This window comes from Eumetopias jubatus, unplaced genomic scaffold, assembly GCF_037043125.1.
Source record: "Eumetopias jubatus isolate StellerSeaLion01/CBP00866 unplaced genomic scaffold, mEumJub1_p1.0 scaffold_13, whole genome shotgun sequence".
Lineage (NCBI taxonomy): Eukaryota > Metazoa > Chordata > Mammalia > Carnivora > Otariidae > Eumetopias > Eumetopias jubatus.
Genome location: NW_028274819.1, coordinates 23,436,389 through 23,459,618, shown reverse-complemented (window position 1 = coordinate 23,459,618; position 23,230 = coordinate 23,436,389). Strand labels below are relative to the sequence as shown.

The window sequence follows — 23,230 nt, the reverse complement described above, 5'->3', positions numbered from 1 at the left end:
AGCAGATAATACATGATCATAGATTGCAAGATTGATTAGTATAAGCATTCCACTTCTTTCCAAATTAATTTATAGACAAAATGCAATCTTACTAATTCCCAACCCTTTTGTTTTTCATTTGTAAAAGTTGATGAGTTGATTCTAAAATACACATTGAGATGTGTGAAGGTCCAGGAATGGACAAGATATCTTTCAAGAACTACATCATTGGAATATCTGGTCTACTATTTAGCAGGAATTATTTTAAAAGCTGTAATAATTAAAAGAATGTGATATTGTTGCTAGGTTAGACAAATACAGAGAACAGAATAGAAAATTCAGAAATAGACTCATATATAGAAATTTGATATACAGTAATTTAGCAATATAGAGCACTGTATTAAAAAAAGTCAAGATGCTTGCTGTATAGATATCAATACATAAAAAAAAACTTGACGCCTTCAACACATGAATATCAAGCCTAGATTGATTTTAAATTCAAATATAAAAGTAAAAAAAACAGTAAAATTTTTAAAGAATTTTATAGGAAAATTTTTAACCCCTAAAGGATGGAAATAATTTAACAAGAGAAAGAAAGCACTGTTCATAATGGAGAAGATTAACAGATAAGACTGTATAAAATGATCTTGCCCACTAGATACCTTTTATCTAATAAGGATGTTTTAGTTATATTTTGGAAATTAGTTCTGATCTTTTAGAAATGGAAGCTGATTTTTTTTTACAGGTAAAAATATATATAAATATATATCTTGGAATTTCTACTACAAAATGATCCAGTGGTGTGTGAAAGTGAATGAGGCAGAGATGAAACTAGATTGTCCATGGAGCAATAATTCTTGCGATAATGATAGACATAGGTTCATTATGCTCTTTTTGCAAATTTTCACTTACATACTTGAAAATTTTCACAATAAAATAGTTAAGTCAACAAAGTAGGAAAAATCATTTGCCACACATGTAGTTGTCAATTAGCTCATATTCTGAATTGATAAAGAATCCCTATAAACCAGTGGGACATAAAGGTGAGAGAACAATGGCTAAGAGATTTGAACAGTTACTAGACAAAAGAAGACATTCAGGTTTCCAATAATCATAAGAAAGGGGATCAATATCAGTAGCCATAAAGGAAGTGTAAATTAAAATTATAGTGAAATACCACTGCATTCCCACCAGAATGGCTAAAATTAAAATAAACAAACAAAAAAATGATTGACCATACAAAGTTCTGGCAAAGACATGGCACAAACAGAACTCTTAGATATTAAAGATTAAAGTATAAATTACCAATGGTCTTTGAGGTCTCAGTAGGCTTCCCAGGCCCACAAACCAGAAAGGTGCCAGAGACTGGATCACAGATCTTAACTAGACGGAAAGCCAGAATGCCAAACGCAGTGACTATGTAATTCTTCCCCCCTGGAGGTACTCTCCTTGCATCATCAAGAAATAGAGATCATATTGACCAATGGTGTCAGGATTTAAAAATTATCTACCTTCAAAATAATACCATTGGGGAAATTTAAAATGTTAGCACACTCAAGAAACACGAATATTTCAATTTAGCTTTTAACAACCCTGAAAAAAAATGGAAAATTTGGAAGGATCTCCTGAAGTGCTGACAAAATTTAGCTTGACTGTATAGTTCACTGGAGAGCTGAACAACACTAAACCCCACAGCACAGCATCTATCTGAAGGAGCTCTTTTGCATGGGTAACTCCGAGTACTGAATTTGAATGATACAGGAGGTTGGTGGTGGCAATTCTTCAACAAAGTGCAGGATGATAAAGAAAGGGTGCTCAGAAGGGATTCAATAATCGCAGAATTAGTCCGTAATTAGGCAGAAAAAAACATATTGTTTCAAATGTGCCAAAGACAGAAACATGTGGCTCAGAGGAAACTTCAAAAATAGCATAAAAACAGAGAAGAAAAGTTACCCAGGCTTTGCCAGGCATTGGTACACAGATATCACTACTATCCTATCATCTTTAGAGAACAAAGACCACCAGATGCTAGAAATACAAGACACAGAACTCAATCAAAAGAAGTCAGATGAAAGCAAAGTAGACCTAGCATTCTGGCATAACCTCTCTGAGTTCGCTCCTGAATCTATACTGGAAACTCTTAGACAGATGGAAAAATAATGGAAAGACCAAGAAAAATTAAGTGCTACAAAGAAGAAAGGGAAACTACCAGAACTTTGATCAGTGAAGATGGAAAAGCCCTGAAAATAAATGAACCCAAACTCGACTTCTCTGTGAAAGATGATGAAAGACATAACCAGATCATCCTGGATCTTGTTGTCTATAGGTATAGGTAATTGATGTTGATGTGCAGTCAACTTATATGTGTATAATGGGCAAAAGAAAGTCTGTTCAGCTTGTAGTTCCTGTTGAAGTCAAACCTTAAAGCGGCTGTGCTAGAAAATCTCAGACAACAGGGTAAGTTTAGTAATTTACATGTGCAAAATAGAAGTAATTACAGGGGGCAGAAAAGCACCCAGGTCTGTGAAAACTACCTTGAACATTAGCAGGGAGCAAACAAAAGAAGCAAACAAACAGAAACTAGAAGTAGGTTCTAACAACCACACAGTCCCTATGTAACTGATATAATTCAAAAGGAAAAATACTCACCCAGAAGTGTTAGATTTGAACAAAAATTACACCAATTGAAAAAGATCCACACTTGGCAGATAACCCTGGAATGCCTCCATTGATTTGAAACATCAGATTATGACCCATGAGACTTAGTTGTACTCAGTGCAAAGAGTGTATATATAATATTTAGGGGGTAAACAGAGTTGTTTATCAAATGTTACTATGCTAATGTTTTCACTTTCCTATTTTGTGTCATACTACTTAAACTAGTTTAAAGTTAAAAGGAGTACCTAAATATTCTATAGCTGATTATTTGTCTATGTAAAGTTTCGGCTAATGAAAATACTTTGTAGGACATTTTGGAATCATCTACTATATTTGAACCTATGCATATCCCAAAAAGTATAGTTTTGGGGGATACTTGAGACAAAAGCATAACAGAAAAATTAATTGTGGAAGATTGGTACAAGACACCATTTCTATAGGATAAATAAGGAAAAATGTAAACATAAATATACATAATGTAAAATCTATCATCTATCTATCATCTATCATCTATCATCCATCATCATCATCATCATCTATCATCTATCATTTATCTATCTATATGTATCTATCATCTATCTATCATCATCTATCTATCATCATCTATCTAAGAATCCTATATAAGGTTCATTTAAAGCTGTTAAGTTAGCTGCCTCCTTAGCACAGTAGGCAGCGCTTCAGTCTCATAAAACTGGAAAGTTAATCTACAGTGTGAACATTTAAGTACCTATAGGAAGAAGGAGAGGTAGTGAATGAGGTAAGACCAGGACATCGGGTGCATCTGGGATGCTGGCCATGTTGTATTTATTGCCCTATTTTGAGGTTTCAGAAGTGTCCATGTTTTGATAATTTATGGGCGTTTACAGTTAAGTTTTGTGTTCTGTTTATGTGTGGTATACTTTCATATATGCTTGGGAAAAGGAAGTTAGCTTAAAGAAATATTTGACAATGCATTTGGTAAGTGCAGTGTATATGAAATGTCAAGGAATACAAATAAGCAGTAATCGGTCTTTAAGTTGTCACTATTGGAGAATGACAGCAGAAATCTTTAAATGTCAATTTGCCTGAATTCTAATAGACTCTTGGAGTTCTTTTAGTTTGGAGCTTTAATAATTCATTCATAAGTTAAGAGCTAGAGTTTTGCTTAATATCTAAGAGGGTTATTCTACTTAAAGCATAAAACAGCTTTGTACTGTTTTTCCTTAGTAGTTTATGCTAAGACAATGCAAACCTACTCTTTAGATAGGAATTATTCTCATGTTTATCCCATGCGTATCTCGAAAAATTCTTTGACCTTATTAATGTCGTTTCTGAAGATCCAAAATCCCTAATCTAAACCAATTGATTATTTTACTTTAACGAATATCCATCTTTTATGTTTATTTGTAGCACTTAGTACTTGAGAGTCTTTTTAAAAAATCTGATCATTGACTCTAATATTTGAGCTTCTACTTATCATTAGGTAAGCCTGATTTGTCTGTGTCAACATTGTACCTAATATTCTTGAGGAAAAAAACACTATTTTTTAGAAGATTCAATGTCAAATGGTGTCTGATTGGATTAGAATCAGGTTAATATTCTTATAACTCTGAAGTTATTGTCTTTGATAATAAAGGTTTTAAATCCCTACCACTAACTTAAAAACCAAAGCAAAAAATGCCTCCATTTTGCTGGGACAGATAGTTCTCCTTTAATATTCTTATAGTAACAGGATGCTCCTTTTTTTTTTTTAATACACTTCTGAACGAAGCTGAAGAGACTACTTGTGAATCACACATACTAGATTCACTGGTGCTGCAGTTAATGCCTAGAAAGGAACGGAGGTATCATCTCTTCATTAAAAAAAAAAACAACAAAAACCCACTACATCAAAAACTAATGATGTACTGTATGGTGACTAACATAACATAATAAAGTTAAATTAAATTAAAAAAATACATCCTGGAAGTGCCATTTTTAAAGAAACAGGAAAACTAGCTTAGTATATATCAGCTCAATATTTAATGCTTATTTAGAAAAAATAATATGAAACATGAAATATTATACTACTACTAAACACTTCAGGGTGCTTTAAAAACTGAAAACTAAAGGATTTTAATAAAGGCTGTCACATGGGTTATACATATATATTGTACATATGTGTGTAAACACACACACATGCACATATATATACACACACACATTACGCATCATCAGGAATTCCATATACATTATGGCAAGTACTTCTCATTTTAACACAGCAAAGTGTATTGCTCCATTTCTGGAGATAAAAAATTTAAGACCCAGATGGGTAGTGTGTGTCTGAGATTCTCTGGCGAGATGCCAGTGTGGGTGGGGTACCTAGTCTGTGCCAGAAACCGCACCGTGGGGTTTCATACACTGTTTTATCTAATTATATATTCTTTAGCCTCCTGCACATACACACACATATACACACCTACAAGGCCATTATTATTCCAGTTTTGCTGATGAGAAAACAAAGACTTTCAAAAGTTACATCACTTAAAAACTTAGAGTGAATTTTTAAGGCTATGGATTTATAATAAGACAGATCTGAGTTTACATTCCTATTTCCATCACCAGGTACTTAAACTCATATAAGTTTATTACTTTACAAATGTGGCAATATATTTAATCAATAGGACTTTTGTGATTATTAAATAAAATAATATATTTTTAAAAAGGCAAACTTTAAAGAGAGCAAACTGAGGGTTACTGGAGGGGTGGGTGGGGAGGTGGGTTAAATGGGTAATGGGGGTTAAGGAGGGCACTTGTGATGAGCACTGGGTGTTGTGTATAAGTGATGAACCACTAAATTTTACACCTGAAACTAACATTACACTGTATGTTAACCAACTGGAATTTAAATAAAAACTTGGGGGGAGGGAAAGAGGCATTAAACATAAAAAACCCCACATGTAGGGGCCCTGGGTGGCTCAGCCGTTAAGCATCTACCTTCGGCTCAGGTCATGGTCCCAGGGTCCTGGTATCGAGCCCCACATTGGGCTCCCCGCTCAGAGGGAAGCCTGCTTCTCCCTCTCCCACTCCCCCTGCTTGTGCTCCCTCTCTCACTGTCTCTCTGTCAAATAAATAAATAAAATCTTAAGAAAAAACCCACATGTAGCTTTAAAAATATTACAAGTTGTAAGTGATGTATTTCTAAAGGAGAAGAAATGAGAATATTGCATAATAAAAAACTACAGGTCATCAAAAACTATAGCAACTCTTACAAGGACCAAAATTTTCTTTAAGAAAAAAGAAATACCCTTTAAAATAAATGAGCATTTACTGCATCTCTGCAAGGATATGTGCATAGTGTGCTTTTCTAGTACTTTTTGGGTAAAATCAAATTTGTTTTTGAAATTATGACAACATGAGTTGTTGACAAGTGATTGTTGACAACATGAATGAATAAAAATAGTTTAGCTATTGTTGCTTTCCTTCTAATGGAATTTAAATAGAGTTTAATAAAGCTTAAAGTATCACTCAATTATAGCATATGTTCCCTTGTCTTCTGAATAAAAATTTTAAAATGTAACTCCATACCTGTATCTGTACTTTGGCTAAAGCAATAAGTAAAAAAGAACATATTTTTACAGAAACTAAGTAAAATAATAACAAATACTTAAAATATCCATATCTCAAAGGCTCCTCAGTACTAGTGTTTTATTCTGATTGGAAGCATGAAGATCATTATTCTTTAATGAATGGCATTATTAAATGCTCTGTCATGTATTCTGTTTTTTCTCCATGTTCATCAGTTTTGTTTCTTAAATTCCATATATGAGTGAAATCATATGGCATTTGCCTTTCTTTGACTGACTTATTTCGCTCAGCTTGATACTCTCTAGCTCCATTCACTTCATTGCAAATGGCAACATTTCATTCTTTTTGATGGCTGAGTAATATTCCATATATTCCTCAAGTACACAGCACATCTTTATCCATTCATCTTTTGATGGACATTTGGGCTCTTTCCATGTTTTGGCTATTGTTGATAAAACTGCTATAAACATTAGGGTGCATGTATCCCTTCAAATCACTATTTTTGTATCCTTTGGGTAGATACCTAGTGGTGCAATTGCTGGGTCATAGGGTAGTTCTATTTTTTAACTTTTTGAGGAACCTCCACACTGCTTTCCAAAGTGGGTGCACCAGTTTGCATTCCCACAGTGTAAGAGCCTTCCCCTTTCTCTGCCTCTTTGCCAATCCCTGTTGTTTCCTGCGTTGTTGTTTTTAGCCATTCTGACTGGTGTGAAGTGGTATGTCATTGTAGTTTTGATTTGCATTTCCCTGCTGGTGAGTGAGGTTGAGCGTCTTTTCATGTGTCTGTTAGCCATTTGTATATCTTCTTTGGAAAACTGTCCACTCATAAAGCTATATGTGATTTTGACATAGACTGTTTAGGTACTATATCTCCTATCCACCCTTCTGCAATCCCACCATCTGGTCCACCTGATAAAGCAAATGTTTTTCATTATTATGGATAATGGGCCACCAGAGTTTGGGTCAATATGGAAGAGGATTATTGTACTATGAATAGTTCTTGCCTGAGTATTCTTGAGACCACTTAATAGTTCCATGAAATTAATATCTTTTGGTCACTAATGGACTCCCAAGTAAGAGAGAATTTTCTTGCCTGACTTGCCTTGAACTAGGACATTGGTCTTTTCCTGCCCTTGGACTCAAATTAAAACCTAAGTTTTTATTGGGTCTTTAGCCTGACTGCTTTTGGATTGGAACTTAATACCATTAGCTCACCTGGTTCTCAGGCTTTTGAACTCAGACTGGATTTACACCGTTGGTTTTCCTGGATGTCCAGCTGGCTCACTATAGATCTTGGGACTTCTCACCGTCCATAATCATTTGAGATGAAATGTACACACACAACAATATTCCTATTATATATATATGGTGCTGTTTCTCTGGGAAACCTTAACCAATACTGTGGCCATGTCAAAATTTATTTCATTCTTCCAATTACGTATTTGGAATCCTCAAAATACACTGGTTTAGTTATAAAACTCTTATGATACTTTGTTAAACATATTCTCTCCATATATATTCTCTCTCTACATATTTTTATATAAAAGTACATATTCTCTAGATAAATTGTATGGTATGCTGATGCGTATATATGGACAGGTATAAATATATATATTTATAAAGTGGTGAAACAGCCTGGCATAAAGTAGTTAGGCAATAAATACTTTTTAATATTGTTAAGTAAATCATACACATAAACATTTTTTTGATACTAAAATTGTCCTTGATTATATCTTCTAAAAAATTAGTAAAGAAAGGATATTTGGCTTATTTTGAAAGTGATCTCAGCCTGTTCCCAGAGGATAGCTAGAAGGGTTCAACTTCACTTTAGAGAAATGAAAAAGATGATGCTTAGGTAACTTGTCCAGGGTCACAAGCCTTTTGTGGAGTAGAGTTGAGATCAGTATCCAGATGGTCTAAGGTAGCTCCATGCTCCCTTTGATTACACCATGCTGCCTCTCAATTTTACAAGTTCAAGATCTCAGAGGGTTTCTATTTGCTCATTTGTTTTGTTTCTTTTTCAGTCACTATCATAGGATTTGGGGCCATGGCAACAGCTGTTACACTGATGCTCCTTCCTTGCCAGTTCTCTGGGATGGCTGGCCATGTAAATGATGGTTGATTATCCTGTTGGCACAATTTTGTGCTTCTAACATCTTGGCCATATGGTCGTGTTTTCCCATTGGAAAATCTGACTAGTTTGTAAACTTTTTTCCTCAAGAGCAGAGACCATGACTCCTACTTCTTTGAAGATTTATTTTAGTACATATAAGAGCAAGAGCTTGATAAGCAAATGGAGATTCGGGCCCTTCCTCTTATCTTTCTGTCTAGCTAGAACATATGATTCCTCTATTAGTTTTCTATTGCTGCTGCACCACAAACTTAGTAGCTTAAAGCAATGCAAATATATTATCTGACAGCTCTGGAAATCAGAAGTCTGAAATGGGTAGCCCCAGGCTAACATGAAGGGATCGGCATGGCTACATTCCTCTCTATAAGCTCTAGAGGAGAATCCTGTTCTTCCTTTCCCAGCTTCTAGAGCCTGCCCATAATCCCTTGTTCTTCCATCTTCAGGCCAGCAACGGTAGATTGAATCTTTCTCAGATCACATCACTCTGATGTTCTGTTTCCATCACCTGTCTCCTATTCTCACTCAGACTCTTCTGCTTCTCTTCCTTACAAAGGACCCTTGTAATTACATTGGTTGACCTGTATAACGTAGGATACTCTCCTTATTTTAACCTGAGCTGGATAGCAATCTTAACTCCCTCTGTAACTTTAACTCACTTTATCCATGTAGCAAACCATATTCACAAGTTCTGGGGATTAGTGTGTGGACATCTCTGAAGGTCTGTCCCACATACCACAGTTCCGTTTTATCACTTGGCTTATTTCCTTACTTGTGTCTTCATTATCCAATTGTGAACTTTTTGAACATAATGTTCTAGCCTACCCATTTTATATACATCAATCCTAACATGGTTCCTACAGTGTAGAAGAGGTCAAATACATATTTTTTAATTTTTTTAATTTTATCATTTATTATGTTATGTTAGTCACCATACATTACATCATTAGTTTTTGATGTAGTGTTCCATGATTCATTGTTTGCATATAACACCCAGTGATCTATGTAATATGTGCCCTCCTTAATACCCATCACCAGGCTAACCCATCCCCCCAACCCCCCTCCCCTCTAGAACCCTCGGTTTGTTTCTCGGGGTTCATAGTCTCTCATGGTTCATCTCCACCTCCAATTTCCCCCCCTTCATTTTTCCCTTCCTACTATTTTCTTCTCCTTCTTCTTCTTCTTCTTCTTCTTCTTCTTCTTCTTCTTTCTTAACATAATGTATTATTTGTTTCAGAGGTACAGGTCTGTGATTCATCAGTCTTACACAATTCACAGCGCTCACCATAACACATACCCTCCCCAAACAAATACATATTTGATGAAAAAGTAGAAGCATGAAGAAATACGCTGTTTAAAATGTCCTACCTAGAAAGAGAAATATACAGTCTACATGTGTACATGTGAACGTTGCTTTATTCATTCAACAAACATTTTAGGTTGTTACTATATACTGAGAGCTATTCTAGGCACTCTGAACAAAAGCAACAGAAATTCCTGAATTTAGATTCTAGCAGTTGGTGAAAGTCAACAAATAATTAACAGAAAAAGATAGTACATTTATGCTGTGTAAGAAGGTAATGGATGACATTAAATTGGAGTATGATTTAATCCAACAGGCTAGAGTGATACTTGATATTTGGTAGTTTGTAAATATTTAAGTATGAACAATAGTTCAGGATCATTTTCTAATTACACTGGAGTTTTGTAACATCGTATTTAGATTTAATAAACATGGTAACCCTACATGGAAGGGACAGCTTTTGAGATGAATTTATTTATAATACATACTAGGGTATATTAAATTACATCATAAAAAGGGTTAATGAGTTCGTCAGTAAGAAAGAATATTTTTCCTGATTTCTCTTTCCTACTATAATGTGACTGGACATAACCAGCTAGGTGAACAAGATCATGGAACATAATTCACTGTGTGAATATAAAGTTGTAAAACTATTTAGAAAGAAAAATCCATTGTTCTGTCCCACGTTGTAGAGGAAACTTAGTTTATGGTAGTATATAGTTTTAGTTTTCTGTTAAGTTACAACTATGCAGTTAGGCAAAGAAATGGAAAAGTCCCCAAATAAGTCATCAAACAGATGTAATCAGGAGCAGAAGCCAGTTTAACTGTTTGGTGTCACAAAAAAACAGGAATCTGGAGTACTGTCAGAGAAAGCCAATTCATATGGAAGTGTTCCATTGTGTACCCAGAATGAAGTAAAATATGTTGCCTAATGTGAATCATTTTTATTGATCAGGTATGGAGACAACTGCAATAAATGTGACAAAATTTCAGTGTTTTAACACAATACAATCAAACGCATGTGGTGATGTGAAGGGCCCATTCCACTAGATCTCCTGGGCATTTCCATTAAGGGGTGATTCCAGAGCCCTGAATCTTCCTATCTCCTGTCTCCATCATCTTCTTGGTTTTTGGAGTCCTCTGCTGGATTTTCTGCATTCAGACAGCGAATGGGAGAAAGAAAGCATAAAGGAGCTGAGGAATTGGTTTAGATGCATGATCTGGAAGTGAAATGCATATCACTTCTGCTCACATTCCATTGATGAGAGCTCAGTTACCAGGACTCTTATAACTGCAAGGAAGGCTAGGAAATTAGGTCTAGCTCTGCAAAGATATGGTGAGCTTATTAGTGCCTCTGCCACATGGTTTAATTCTCTGGGGTGAGAAGAAAAGGCAACAAACAAGATGTGAATTCAGGAATACAGATCTTCCTGGACTTACAATGGGGTTACCTCCCCAATAAACCCATCATAAATTGAAAATATCCTAAGTCAAAATATCCTAAGTCAATATCATTAGTCAAAAATGAATTTAATATACCTAACCTACCAAACATCATAGCTTAGCCTTGCCCACCATAAACGTGTACAGAACATATACTTTAGCCCCCAGTTGGGCAAAACCACCTAACACAAAATCTATTTTATAATCAGTAGTTGAATATCTCATGTAATTTATTGAACACTACTAAAAATAAGAAACAGAATGGTTTTAAGTGTATTGGTTGTTTACCCTTGTGATCTCACGCCTGACTAGAAGCTGAGGCTCGTTGCCTCTTCCCAGCATCATGAGAGGATCAGACTGCATATTACTAGCCTGGAAAATATCAAAATTCAAAGTTAGGAGTATGATTTCTAGTGAATCCCTGTTGCTTTTGCACCATTATAAAGTCAAAAAATCCTAAGTTGAACCGGCATGAGTCAGGGACCTTCTGTAAGAAAGATTAGAATGTGTAAATCATGCCCGAGTTCACAGTGTGGTCAATAGAGAGAAATATGTATATATTTATACAGGATAACAATAGAATCTATGTTTTAATAAAATTCTCCACTGATTCATAGGCAAATTAAAGTTTGAGAAGCACCGCTTTATATAATATTCTCACTTGAAAAATTTACAATGTATCCTAGTATTAAAAAAAACAGATTTGAGAATTTGTGCTGCAAAGAAACTTGCTTTCATTATTATTGTTAATAATCTGAATATTCCAATTGAACTTGATTGGAATCACTTCTTAACAAAACACCCATCGGGGCGCCTGGGTGGCTCAGTTGGTTAAGCGCCTGCCTTCGGCTCAGGTCATGATCCTGGAGTCCCGGGATCGAGTCCCGCATCAGGCTCCTTGCTCAGCGGGGAGTCTGCTTCTCCCTCTGACCCTCCCCCCTCTCATGCTCTCTCTCTCTCTCTCTCATTCTCTCTCAAATAAATAAATAAAATCTTTAAAAAACAAAGCAAAACAAAACACCCATCAACATTCCATAGGAAGCTAGTTTTCTGTGAAACTGAGGGAAATGGATTTAAATGCACAAAATGGGAAAAACTGAAGTCAGAAATTTAGGTGTTAGTTTTGGTTAGATATGGTGTCTCCTCCATAAGCCACCTCTGATTTGGAAGATTCATTCCTGTGTTCCCAGTTGGGTAGTCTGATTCTGATATGAAGGATTTTAGTTGTCCACTCATTCATTAATTCTGCATACTATTTTTCAGACACTTACTTAAGGTCTGTGAAACCAAGAATGAGCCAAGATTTCAGCAGAGGAGGAAGACAAATAAATCAAAGTAGGATGTGAATGTAAAAATTTACAACAGCTAGACACATCCATTTGGATAGACCATAAGTGAATTTGCCTTAAAATTAACATAATAAAAAATTATTCACAATAAACCCAATAATTTTACAAAAAAATGAACACTAGTTTATTGCAAACTCTATCAAAACATTGTAATGTTAGAATTAGCCTATTGAAAACTGAGGTCCTCATTGATCTACTGTATTAGCTCTGAGTTCTATTCTATTTGGAATACCTCACTTTCCCTTCATTATAAAAGGCCCATAAAAAACAAAAGAGAGAGAGAATTAGGGGCGCCTGGGTGGCTCAGTGGGTGAAGTGTCTGCCTCGGCTCAGGTCATGATCCCAGGGTCCTGGGATCGAGCCCTGCATCTGGCTCCCTGCTCAGCGGGAAGCCTGGCTTCTCCCTCTCCCTCTGTCCGCCCCCATGCTCTTTCTCTGTCAAATAAATAAATAAAATCTTTTTAAAAAAGAGAGAATTAGTCTGTAATGATACAATTTTTCATTATATTTCTTCCACTAAAATTTTAGTCATTATTTCTCTCCCCTCCCATCCTTTTGCCTAAATAGTAGCTTCCCATTCCTTTCGTTTATTAACATAGCAGAAATGAGTTAAACATGAGGCTATAGATACAGTTTAGAGGGGAGGGGAGCAGTATGTCTAAAACTGAAGTGAAAGGTAACCAAAATTATAATGTGAGAGTTTGATGACTATACCCTACATATTTGAGAGACATAAAATATATAGATGTATAAGGGATATAAGGGTTATAATCTTGGCTGAAACACAAGCAGCTGAGTGTATCACCCAGCTTTTATTTCTGTTGATCCTATTCTGGGACACTGTAATGTTCCCGAAGAACTGTTTTGATGAACAAGTTCATCCTGTTCTTAAAGATTAATAAGAACATTTAATTCATTTTAAATTTCCTCTATTGTCTTTAATAGCCAAATAAACTAGGGGGGTGGGGAAGGTTGTGGCTTAATTTTCCATCTGCACGATTTGGCTTAACTAAATATGACTTAATGAGTTAAATGGGTGTGATATATCAAATTGCACTGCCTGCAAAGAAAAGCAAGTGCAGTGATGTGATTTTTCTCCTTCACTAAGGGAACTAAAGTATTTCTTAAATCAACTGTTAAATACCTAAGTGAAATGCTTTCTGTTTAGATCCCATGTTATTAATATTTGTTTCTAATCAACTTTTTTTTCAGATACAGTTGAAGAAAAATAACATACATCCATTTTTAAGAATGTTGACAAATTTATACACTGTGTAACAACCACTACACATGAAGATACAGAACATTTCTCCCATCTTAAAAGTTGGTCTGAATTTCCCACTCAGTGTTCATCCCCTTCCCTGCAAATCATACCCTGTTCCAGCAACCACAGATCTACTTGATGTCATTATGAATTTGATTTGTATCTGGCTTCTTTTGGTCATCATAATGATATTGGGATCCATCCATATAGTTGCACATATCATAATCCATTCCTTTTGGGATGGACAGAATATTCTTACATGGATCTACCATAGTTCGTTTAGCTTTTCCCTTGTTAATGGATGAGGGTTGTTCCTAGATTTTGGTTATCATGAAGAAAGGTGCTATAAGTGTTTCTGTACAAGTCTTCATGTAGACATATTTTTTTTGTTGTTGTTTCTCTTGGGTAAACACTTGGGAGTAGAATTGCTGGTAGTTACATGTCTAATTTTATAAGAAACTGTCAAACTGTATTAAAAAGTGATTGAACTATTTTTCATCCCCTCAAGGAGTACATAAGAGATACAGTTGTACCCCTCCCCCCTCAGTTTTGTCATTCTTTTCAATTTTAGCAGTTCTAGCTGATATTACTTTTTGGTTTTAATTTGCATTTATTTGATGACTAAAGGTGTTGAACATTTTTGCAAGTACTGACTTGCTCGTTCTTTGGTTTAGTGTCCGTTCAAATCATTTTGCCTGTTTTTATCTAGTTATTTGTCTTACTGAGTTGTAAGGATTCATTATATATTCAGGATATAGTCTTTCATCAGACTGATGTTTTGCAGAAGTCCCCCACCCCCCATTTTGTGCTTTAAATTGTTGGTTTCTTTGCAGTGTTTCACAAGGTGTACAAGTTACCAATTTGGATGAAATTCAAGTTATATTATTTTTTTTCTTTAGGGTTTGTTCTTTTGGTGCTCTAAGTATTTTTGGCTAACCCAAGATCACTAGGATGTCCTATAAGGTTTTCTTTTAGACTTTGCTAGTTTTAACTTTCATATTTAGATTTATAATTCAATACATTGAAATTTATTTAAACAATTTTATAATTGCTGTGAGTTGGATAGCATATTGTTCAAGTGACATTGTTTGAAAAGACTATTGTTTCTTCATTAAATTATCTTAAAAGATTTGTCACAAAAAATGACTTTCTAGATAGATAAGATAATGTCGAATTTATAGATCACTTTGGAGAGAATTGACATCTTACAATATTTTGATGTTGTAATACATAAACACAGTATTTTCCTCCATGTATTTAGGCTTCCTGTAAATTCTCCCAGAAATCATGTGCAGTTTTCAGTATATAATCTTTCATGTATTTTCTTAAACTTACCTGTATTTCATTATGTTGATACCATTGCAAATAGTATTTGATGCTTTTGTAAATGATATCAACTTTTCTTTTTCTATTTCAGCTTCATCATGACAACTGCTTACCATATATAAATAATATTGATTTTTTAAATGTTGACCTTGCATCCTGAAGGGGTAAGTGCATATTTTAGTTCTGATAAGATTTTTGTAGTTTCTGGGCGCCTGGGTGGCTCAGACGGTTAAGCGTCTGCCTTCGGCTCAGGTCATGATCCCGGGGTCCTGGGATCGAGTCCCGCATTGGACTCCCTGCTCCTTGGGAGCCTGCTTCTCCCTCTGCCTCTCTCTCTCTCTCTCTCTCTGTCTCTGATGAATAAATAAATAAAATCTTAAAAAAAAAAAAGATTTTTGTAGTTTCATTGATAGTTCTGCATAAACAATGCTACCAGATATAAATTAAAAAAAGGTTTTATTTTTTCCCTTAATTTGTGTGCATTTTGTATATTATTACAATGCTAGGACCTCCTGTAAATTTTGAAGAGAAGTGGTTGATAACAGCATGCATGCGCTCATATTCTTTGTCTATATGTCGTATCAATTAATGAAAACAGTTTTGATATCTCAAAATATTATACAGGTTTTTTTTCTCATTTTTCCTTCAGTTTCATATTTGACGTGTCTTGATGCTTTGTTATTAGATGCATACACATTTAGGATTGTAATGTTCTTAGATGAGTTGATTCTTTTTATCTTATGAAGCATCTATCTTTACCACTTACTTACAATGATCCTTATTCAGAAGTCTACTTCAATATTAATATATACAATCCAGTTCTTTTTTAATTAGTGTTTGCATGGTGTGTGTTTTCCAACTTTACTTTTATCCTATATATGCGTTTTTCTTTAATGTTTCTTGTAGACAGAATACAGATTGATTGTGCTTTATTATCAATATGCTTTGGTTCAAGTTTGCCACTTTACACCAAAGTTTGTTCATTTATTTATACTATATGCTCTATTTCTTCTTTCCTGCTTTATTTTCTTATTTTTTTGCCATTAATTAATATTTACTTTCTCTTACTTCTGGGACTCCAATTACATTTATTTTAGTCCCATTGATACTAGCTCACACGTCACTGATACTCAGTTTAATGTATTTCATTTAAATAATTTCTCCTGCTGTATATTCAAGTTCACTAAACTTTTCTTGTGCTATTTCTAGTCAGTTATTAAATCTCACTTGGCATATTTTTATTTTAAATATGTATTTTATATCTCTAGATATTCTGTTTGGGTCAATTTTAATAATTCCACCTAACTCCTCACTGTGTTCACATTTTATTAAACATTTAGAATGTGCTTCTGTATGTATAATTTTAATATCCATATTTCATAGTTGTGTAATTACTAGAGGGATTGGAATGATTCCCAGATGTGTGCAAATACTGAAATTTATTCAACTTATAATTCTTCTGTAACTGTTATTTCCTTGACATTTTTTTTCTTATCCAACTTGTGTCCATTTTTTTTGTGTGTGGATTTTCTTCTCTTTTTTTCTTTTTTTAAAATTTTTTATTGTTATGTTAATCACCATACATTACATCATTAGTTTTTGATATAGTGTTCCATGATTCATTCTTTGTGCATAACACCCAGTGCTCCATGCAGAATGTGCATTCTTTAATACCCATCACCAGGCTAACCCACCCCACCACCCTCTCCCCTCTAGAACCCTCAGTTTGTTTTTCAGAGTCCAACAACTCTCATGGTTTGTCTCCCCATCCGATTTAACCCCCTTCATTCTTCCCCTCCAGCTATCTTCTTTTTTTTTGTTTTTTTTTTAACATATATTGCATTATTTGTTTCAGAGGTACATATCTGTGATTCAACAGTTTTGCACAATTCATAGCACTCACCAATTCAACAGTTTTGCACAATTCATAGCACTCCAATCCATGAGCATGGAATGTTTTTCCATTTCTTTGTGTCTTCCTCAATTTCTTTCATGAGTATTTTATAGTTTTCTGAGCACAGATCCTCCCCAATGTCCATCACCCAGCTACACCATCCCTCCCACCCCACCCCCACTCCAGCAACCCTCAGTTTGTTTCCTGAGATTAAGAATTCCTCATATCAGTGAGGTCATATGATACATGTCTTTCACTGATTGACTTATTTCACTCAGCATAACACCCTCCAGTTCCATCCATGTCATTGCAAATGGCAAGATCTCATTCCATTTGATGGCTGCATAATATTCCATTGTGTATATATACCACTTCTTCTTTATCCATTCATCTGTCAATGGACATCATGGCTCTTTCCACAGTTTGGCTCTTGTGGACATGGATACTATAAACATTGGGGTGCACATACCCCTTTGTATCCCTACATTTGTATCTTTGGGGTAAATACCCAGTAGTGCAATTGCTGGATCGTATGGTAGCTCTATTTTCAACTGTTTGAGGAACCTCCATACCGTTTTCCAGAGTGGCTGCACCAGCTTGCACTCCCACCAACAGTGTAGGAGGGTTCCCCTTTCTCCTCATCCCCGCCAATATCTGTCGTTTCCTGACTTGTTAATTTTAGCCATTCTGACTGGTATGAGGTGGTATCTCATTGAGGTTTTGATTTGGATTTCCCTGATGCTGAGCGATGTTGAGCACTTTTTCATGTGTCTGTTGGCCATTTGGGTGTCTTCTTTGGAAAAATGTCTGTTCATGTCTTCTGCCCATTTCTTGAGTGTATCATTTGTTCTTTGGGTGTTGAGTTTGATAAGTTCTTTATAGATTTTGGATACTAGCCCTTTATCTGATATGTCATTTGCAAATAGTTTCTCCCATTCTGTCGGTTGTCTTTTGGTTTTGTGGACTGTTTCTTTTGCTGTGCAAAAGCTTTTTATCTTGATGAAATCCCAATAGCTCATTTTTGCCCTTGCTTCCCTTGCCTTTGGCGATGTTTCTAGGAAGAAGTTGCTGCGGCTGAGGTCAAAGAGGTTGCTGCCTGTGTTCTTCTTTAGGATTCTGATGGACTCCTGTCTCACGTTTAGGTCTTTCAACCATTTGGAGTCTATTTTTGTGTGTGGTGTAAGGAAATGGTCCAGTTTCATTCTTCTGCATGTGGCTGTCCAATTTTCCCAACACCATTTGTTGAAGAGGCTGTCTTTGTTCCATTGGGCATTCTTTCCTACTTTGTCAAAGATGAGTTGACCATAGAGTTGAGGGTCCATTTCTGGGCTCTCTATTCTGTTCCATTGATCTATGTGTCTGTTTTTGTGCCAGTACCATACTGTTTGGTGATGACAGCTTTGTAATATATCTGGAAGTCCGGAATTGTGATGCCGCCAGCTTTGCTTTTCTTTTTCAATATTCCTCTGGCTATTAGGGGTCTCTTCTGGTTCCATAAAATTTGAGGATTATTTGTTCCATTTCTTTGAAAAAAGTGGAAGGTATTTTGATGGGGATTGCACTGAATGTGTAGATTGCTCTAGGTAGCATTGATATCTTCGCAATGTTTGTTCTTCCGATCCATGAGCATGGAATGTTTTTCCATTTCTTTGTGTCTTCCTCAATTTCTTTCATGAGTATTTTATAGTTTTCTGAGGACAGATCCTTTGCCTCTTTGGTTAGATTTATTCCTAGGTATCTTATGGTTTTGGGTGCAATTGTAAATGGGATCGACTCCTTAATTTGTCTCTCTTCTTTCTTGTTGTTGGTGTATGGGAATGCCTCTGATTTCTGTGCATTGGTTTTATATCCTGCCACTTTACTGAATTCCTCTATGAGTTCTAGCAGTTTTGAGGTGGAGTCTTTTGGGTTTTCCACATACAGTATCATATCATCTGCGAAGAGTGAGAGTTTGACTTCCTCTTTGCCAATTTGGATGCTTTGATTTCTTTTTGTTGTCTGATTGCTGTGGCTAGGACTTCTAACACTGTGTTGAATAGCAGTGGTGATAGTGGAAATCCTTGCCACGTTCCTGACCTTAGGGGGAAAGCTCTCAGCTTTTCCCCATTGAGAATGATATTCGCTGTAGGTTTTTCATAGATGGCTTTTATGATATTGAGACATGTACCCTCTATCCGTATACTCTGAAGAGTTTTGATCAAGAAAGGATGCTGTACATTGTCAGATGCTTTTTCTGCATCTATTGAGAAGATCATATGATTCTTGTTCTTTTTTTTGTTAATATGTTGTATCACGTTGATTGATTTGTGGATGTTGAACCAACCTTGCAGCCCAGGGATAAATCCCACTTGGTCATGGTGAATAATCCTTTAAATGTACTGTTGGATCCTATTGGCTAGTATTTTGGTGAGAATTTTTGCATCCATGTTCATGAAGGATATTGGTCTGTAATTCTCCTTTTTGATAGAGTCTTTGTCTGGTTTTGGGATCAAGACATCCCATTGGTGGGGACACATCAATGGTGTCCTCATAAAACGAGTTTGGAAGTTCTCCTTCCATTTCTATTTTTTGGAACAGTTTCAGGAGAATAGGTATTAATTCTTTTTGAAATGTTTGGTAGAATTCCCCTGGGAAGCCATCTGGCCCTGGGCTTTTGTTTGTTGGGAGATTTTTGATGACTGCTTCAATTTCCTTAGTGGTTATAGGTCTGTTTAGGTTTTCTATTTCTTCCTGGTTCAATTTTGGTAGTTGATACATCTCTAGGAATGCATCCATTTCTTCCAGGTTATCTAATTTGCTGCCATAGAGTTGCTCATAATATGTTCTTAAAATTGTTTGTATGTCTTTGGTGTTGGTTGTGATCTCTCCTCTTTCATTCATGATTTTGTTGATTTGGGTCATTTCTCTTTTCTTTTTGATAAGTCTGGCCAGGGGTTTATCAATCTTGTTAATTCTTTCAAAGAACCAGCTCCTAGTTCGTTGATTTGTTCTACTGTTCTTTTGGTTTCTAGTTCATTGATTTCTGCTCTGATCTTTATTATTTCTCTTCTGCTGGGTTTAGGCTTTATTTGCTGTTTTTTCTCTAGCTTCTTTAGGTGTAGGGTTAGGTTGTGTGTTTGAGACCTCTCTTGTTTCTTGAGAAAGGCTTGTATTGCTATATACTTTCCTCTCAGGCCTGCCTTTGCTGTATCCCAAAGATTTTCAACAGAGGTGCTTTCATTTTCATTGGTTTCCATGTTTTTTTTAATTCTTCTTTAATTTCCTGGTTGACCCATTCATTCCTTAGTAGGATGCTCTTTAGCTTCCATGTATTTGAGTTCCTTCCGACTTTCCTCTTGTGATTGAGTTCTAGTTTCAAAGCATTGTGGTCTGAAAATATGCAGGGAATGATCCCAATCTTTTGGTACCAGTTGAGACCTGATTTGTGACCTAGGTTGTGATCTATTCTGGAGAATGTTCCTTGGGCACTAGAGAAGAAAATGTGTTCTGTTGCTTTGGGATGGAATGTTCTGAATATGTCTGTGAAGTCCATTTGGTCCAGTGTGTCATTTAAAGTCTTTATTTCCTTGTTGATCTTTTGCTTAGATGATCTGTCCATTTCAGTCAGGGGGGTATTAAAGTCCCCCACTACTATTGTATTGTTGCCGATGTGTTTCTTTGCTTTTTTTATTAATTGCCTTATATAATTGGCTGCTCCCATGTTAGGGGCATAGATATTTACAATTGTTAGATCTTCTTTTTGGATAGACCCTTTAAGTAGGATATAGTGTTCTTCTTCATCTCTAATTACAGTCTTTGGTTTAAAACTAATTTGTCTGATATAAGGATTGCCACCCCAGCTTTCTTCTGGTGTCCATTAGCATGGCAAATGTTTTTTCACCCCTTCACTTTCAATATGGGAGTTTCTCTAGGTCTAAAATGAGTCTCTTGCAGACAGCATATTGATGGGTCTTGTTTTTTAATCCAATCTGATAGCCTGTGTCTTTTGATTGGGGCGTTTAGCCCATTTACATTCAGGGTAACTATTGAAAGATATGAGTTTAGTGCCATTGTATTGCCTGTAGGGTGACTGTTACTGTATATTGTCTCTGTTCCTTTCTGGTCTATGCTGCTTTTAGGCTCTCTCTTTGCTTAGAGGACCCCTTTCAGTATTTCTTGGAGAGCTGGTTTCATGTTTGCAAACTTCTTTAGTTTTTGTTTGTCCTGGAAGCTTTTCATCTCTCCTTCTATTTTCAATGACAGCCTAGCTGGATATAGTATTCTTGGCTGCATATTTTTCTCATTTAGTGCTCTGAAGATCTCATGCCAGTCCTTTCTGGCCTGCCAGGTCTCTGTGGATAGGTCTGTTGCCAATCTAATATTTCTACCATTATAGGTTACATATCTCTTCTCCCGAGCTGCTTTCAAGATTTTTTCTTTGTCTCTGAGACTCGTACATTTTACTATTAGATGTCGGGGTGTTGACCTATTTTTATTGATTTTGAGAGGGGTTCTCTGTGCCTCCTGGATTTTGATGCCTGTTTCCTTCCCCACATTAGGGAAGTTCTCTGCTATTATTTGCTCCAATATACATTCTGCCCCCTCTCTCTTTCTTCTTCTTCTGGGATCCCAATTATTCTAATGTTGTTTTGTCTTATCGTATCGCTTATCTCTCACATTCTGCCCTCGTGATCCAGTAGTTGTTTATCTCTCTTTTTCTCAGCTTCTTTATTTTCCATCATTTGGTCTTCTGTATTGCTGATTATCTCTTCTGCCTCATTTATCCTAGAAGTTAGTGCCCCCATTTTTTATTGCACCTCATTGATAGCCTTTTTGATTTTGACTTGGTTAGATTTTAGTTCTTTTATTTCTCCAGAAAGGGTTTCTCTAATAACCTCCATGCTTTTTTCAATCCCAGCTAGTATTTTTAAAATCATGATTCTGAACTCTAGGTCCGACTTCACACTAATGTCTGTATTGAGTAGGTCCATGGCAGATGGTACTACCTCTTGTTCTTTTTGTTGAGGTGATGTTTTTCATCTTGTTATTTTGTCCAGAGGAGAATAGATGAATGAGAGAACAAAATGCTAAGAAGTTAACAACGTCCCCAGAAAATATACTCTAAAGAAATCAGAAAAGACCTGAAACCGGGGGGGGGGGGGGGGGGGGAGGGAAAGAAAGAAAAATGAAATAGAAAAAAAAAAAAGAAAAAGAAAAAGATAAAAACAAACAAAAACAGAACAAAACAAAAAAAAACAGAATATGATCAAATATGATCAGGCTGGTGTATAGATCAGTGTCACAGACTAGATTTTCGGTGTATTTAGGTCTGTTAGAAGAAAGTGCCTGCTAAAATTTTAAAGAAAGACTTATATATGTACAAAATAAGGGTTGATATGATGAAGGGATGGAATATGACTATAAAGATGAAAATTATAAAAAATTTTTAAAAAGGAATTAATAAGAAGATGTTTGAAAAAATAAAGAAGAGGATTAAAAAAAGGAAAGAAAGAAAAAAATAGGGGAGAGAATGTGATCAGGCAGGAGATTAGAAAAAAGCCATCCACTAGAGATTTAGGGTGTACTTTGATATGTTAGAAGAAGCTGTTTCTCAAAATTTTAAAGAGAGAAGAACTTATATATATATGCCAAAAATAAGGGTATCTACTATGAAGTGATAGAATATGACTCTAAAAATGAAAAATAAAAATGTTTTTTTAAAAAAATGGGATTGATAAGATGTTGGTTGAAAAAGGGAAGAAGAAAAATTAAAAAAAAACAGTTAAAAAATTAACTTTGAAAGCCTAATGAATCATGGTAAAAAAGCTATGAATTCTATGTGCAGTATTCCCCTAGCGCTGGAGTTCTGCCTTTCTCATTGATCGATAAACTTGGTCTTGGCTGGCTGTTCTTGTTGATCTTCTGGGGGAGGGGCCTGTTGCCGTGGTTCCCAAATGTCTTTGCCGGAGGCGGATTTGCCCTGCCCTTGCCGGTCCTGGGTAAGCAATCTGCTCGGGTTTGCTCTCAGGAGCTTTTGTTCCCTGTAAGCTTTCTGTACAGCTTTGGAGGACAAGAGTGAAAATGGCGGCCTCCCAATCTCTGCCCTAGAGGAGCCGAGAACTCGGGGCCCCGCTCCTCAGTGCGTCCCCAGAGAAAAGCAGTCTGTCACTCCCATCTCCCCGGTCTCTGGCCCTACTCCGTGCTCCCCTGGCCTGTGACCGAGCGTTTCTATCTCTGGCACCCAATCCCGTGTGGAGTCTTCAAACCCAGCAGATCCCTGCGGTGCGCTCCTGCGCCACTCCTCCCCGGAGGAGGAAGGAGAGTCTCCCTGGATCTGCCGCTTTTTGGGTCCCTGCTGGAG

The 23,230-nt window shown here is 36.0% G+C and overlaps 1 pseudogene; it reads left to right on the top strand.

The window, feature by feature from the left end:
- Positions 1-1,878: 1,878 nt before the first annotated feature.
- On the top strand, positions 1,879-2,716 carry LOC114215168 (dynein axonemal assembly factor 11 pseudogene; annotated as a pseudogene).
- Positions 2,717-23,230: the final 20,514 nt, after the last annotated feature.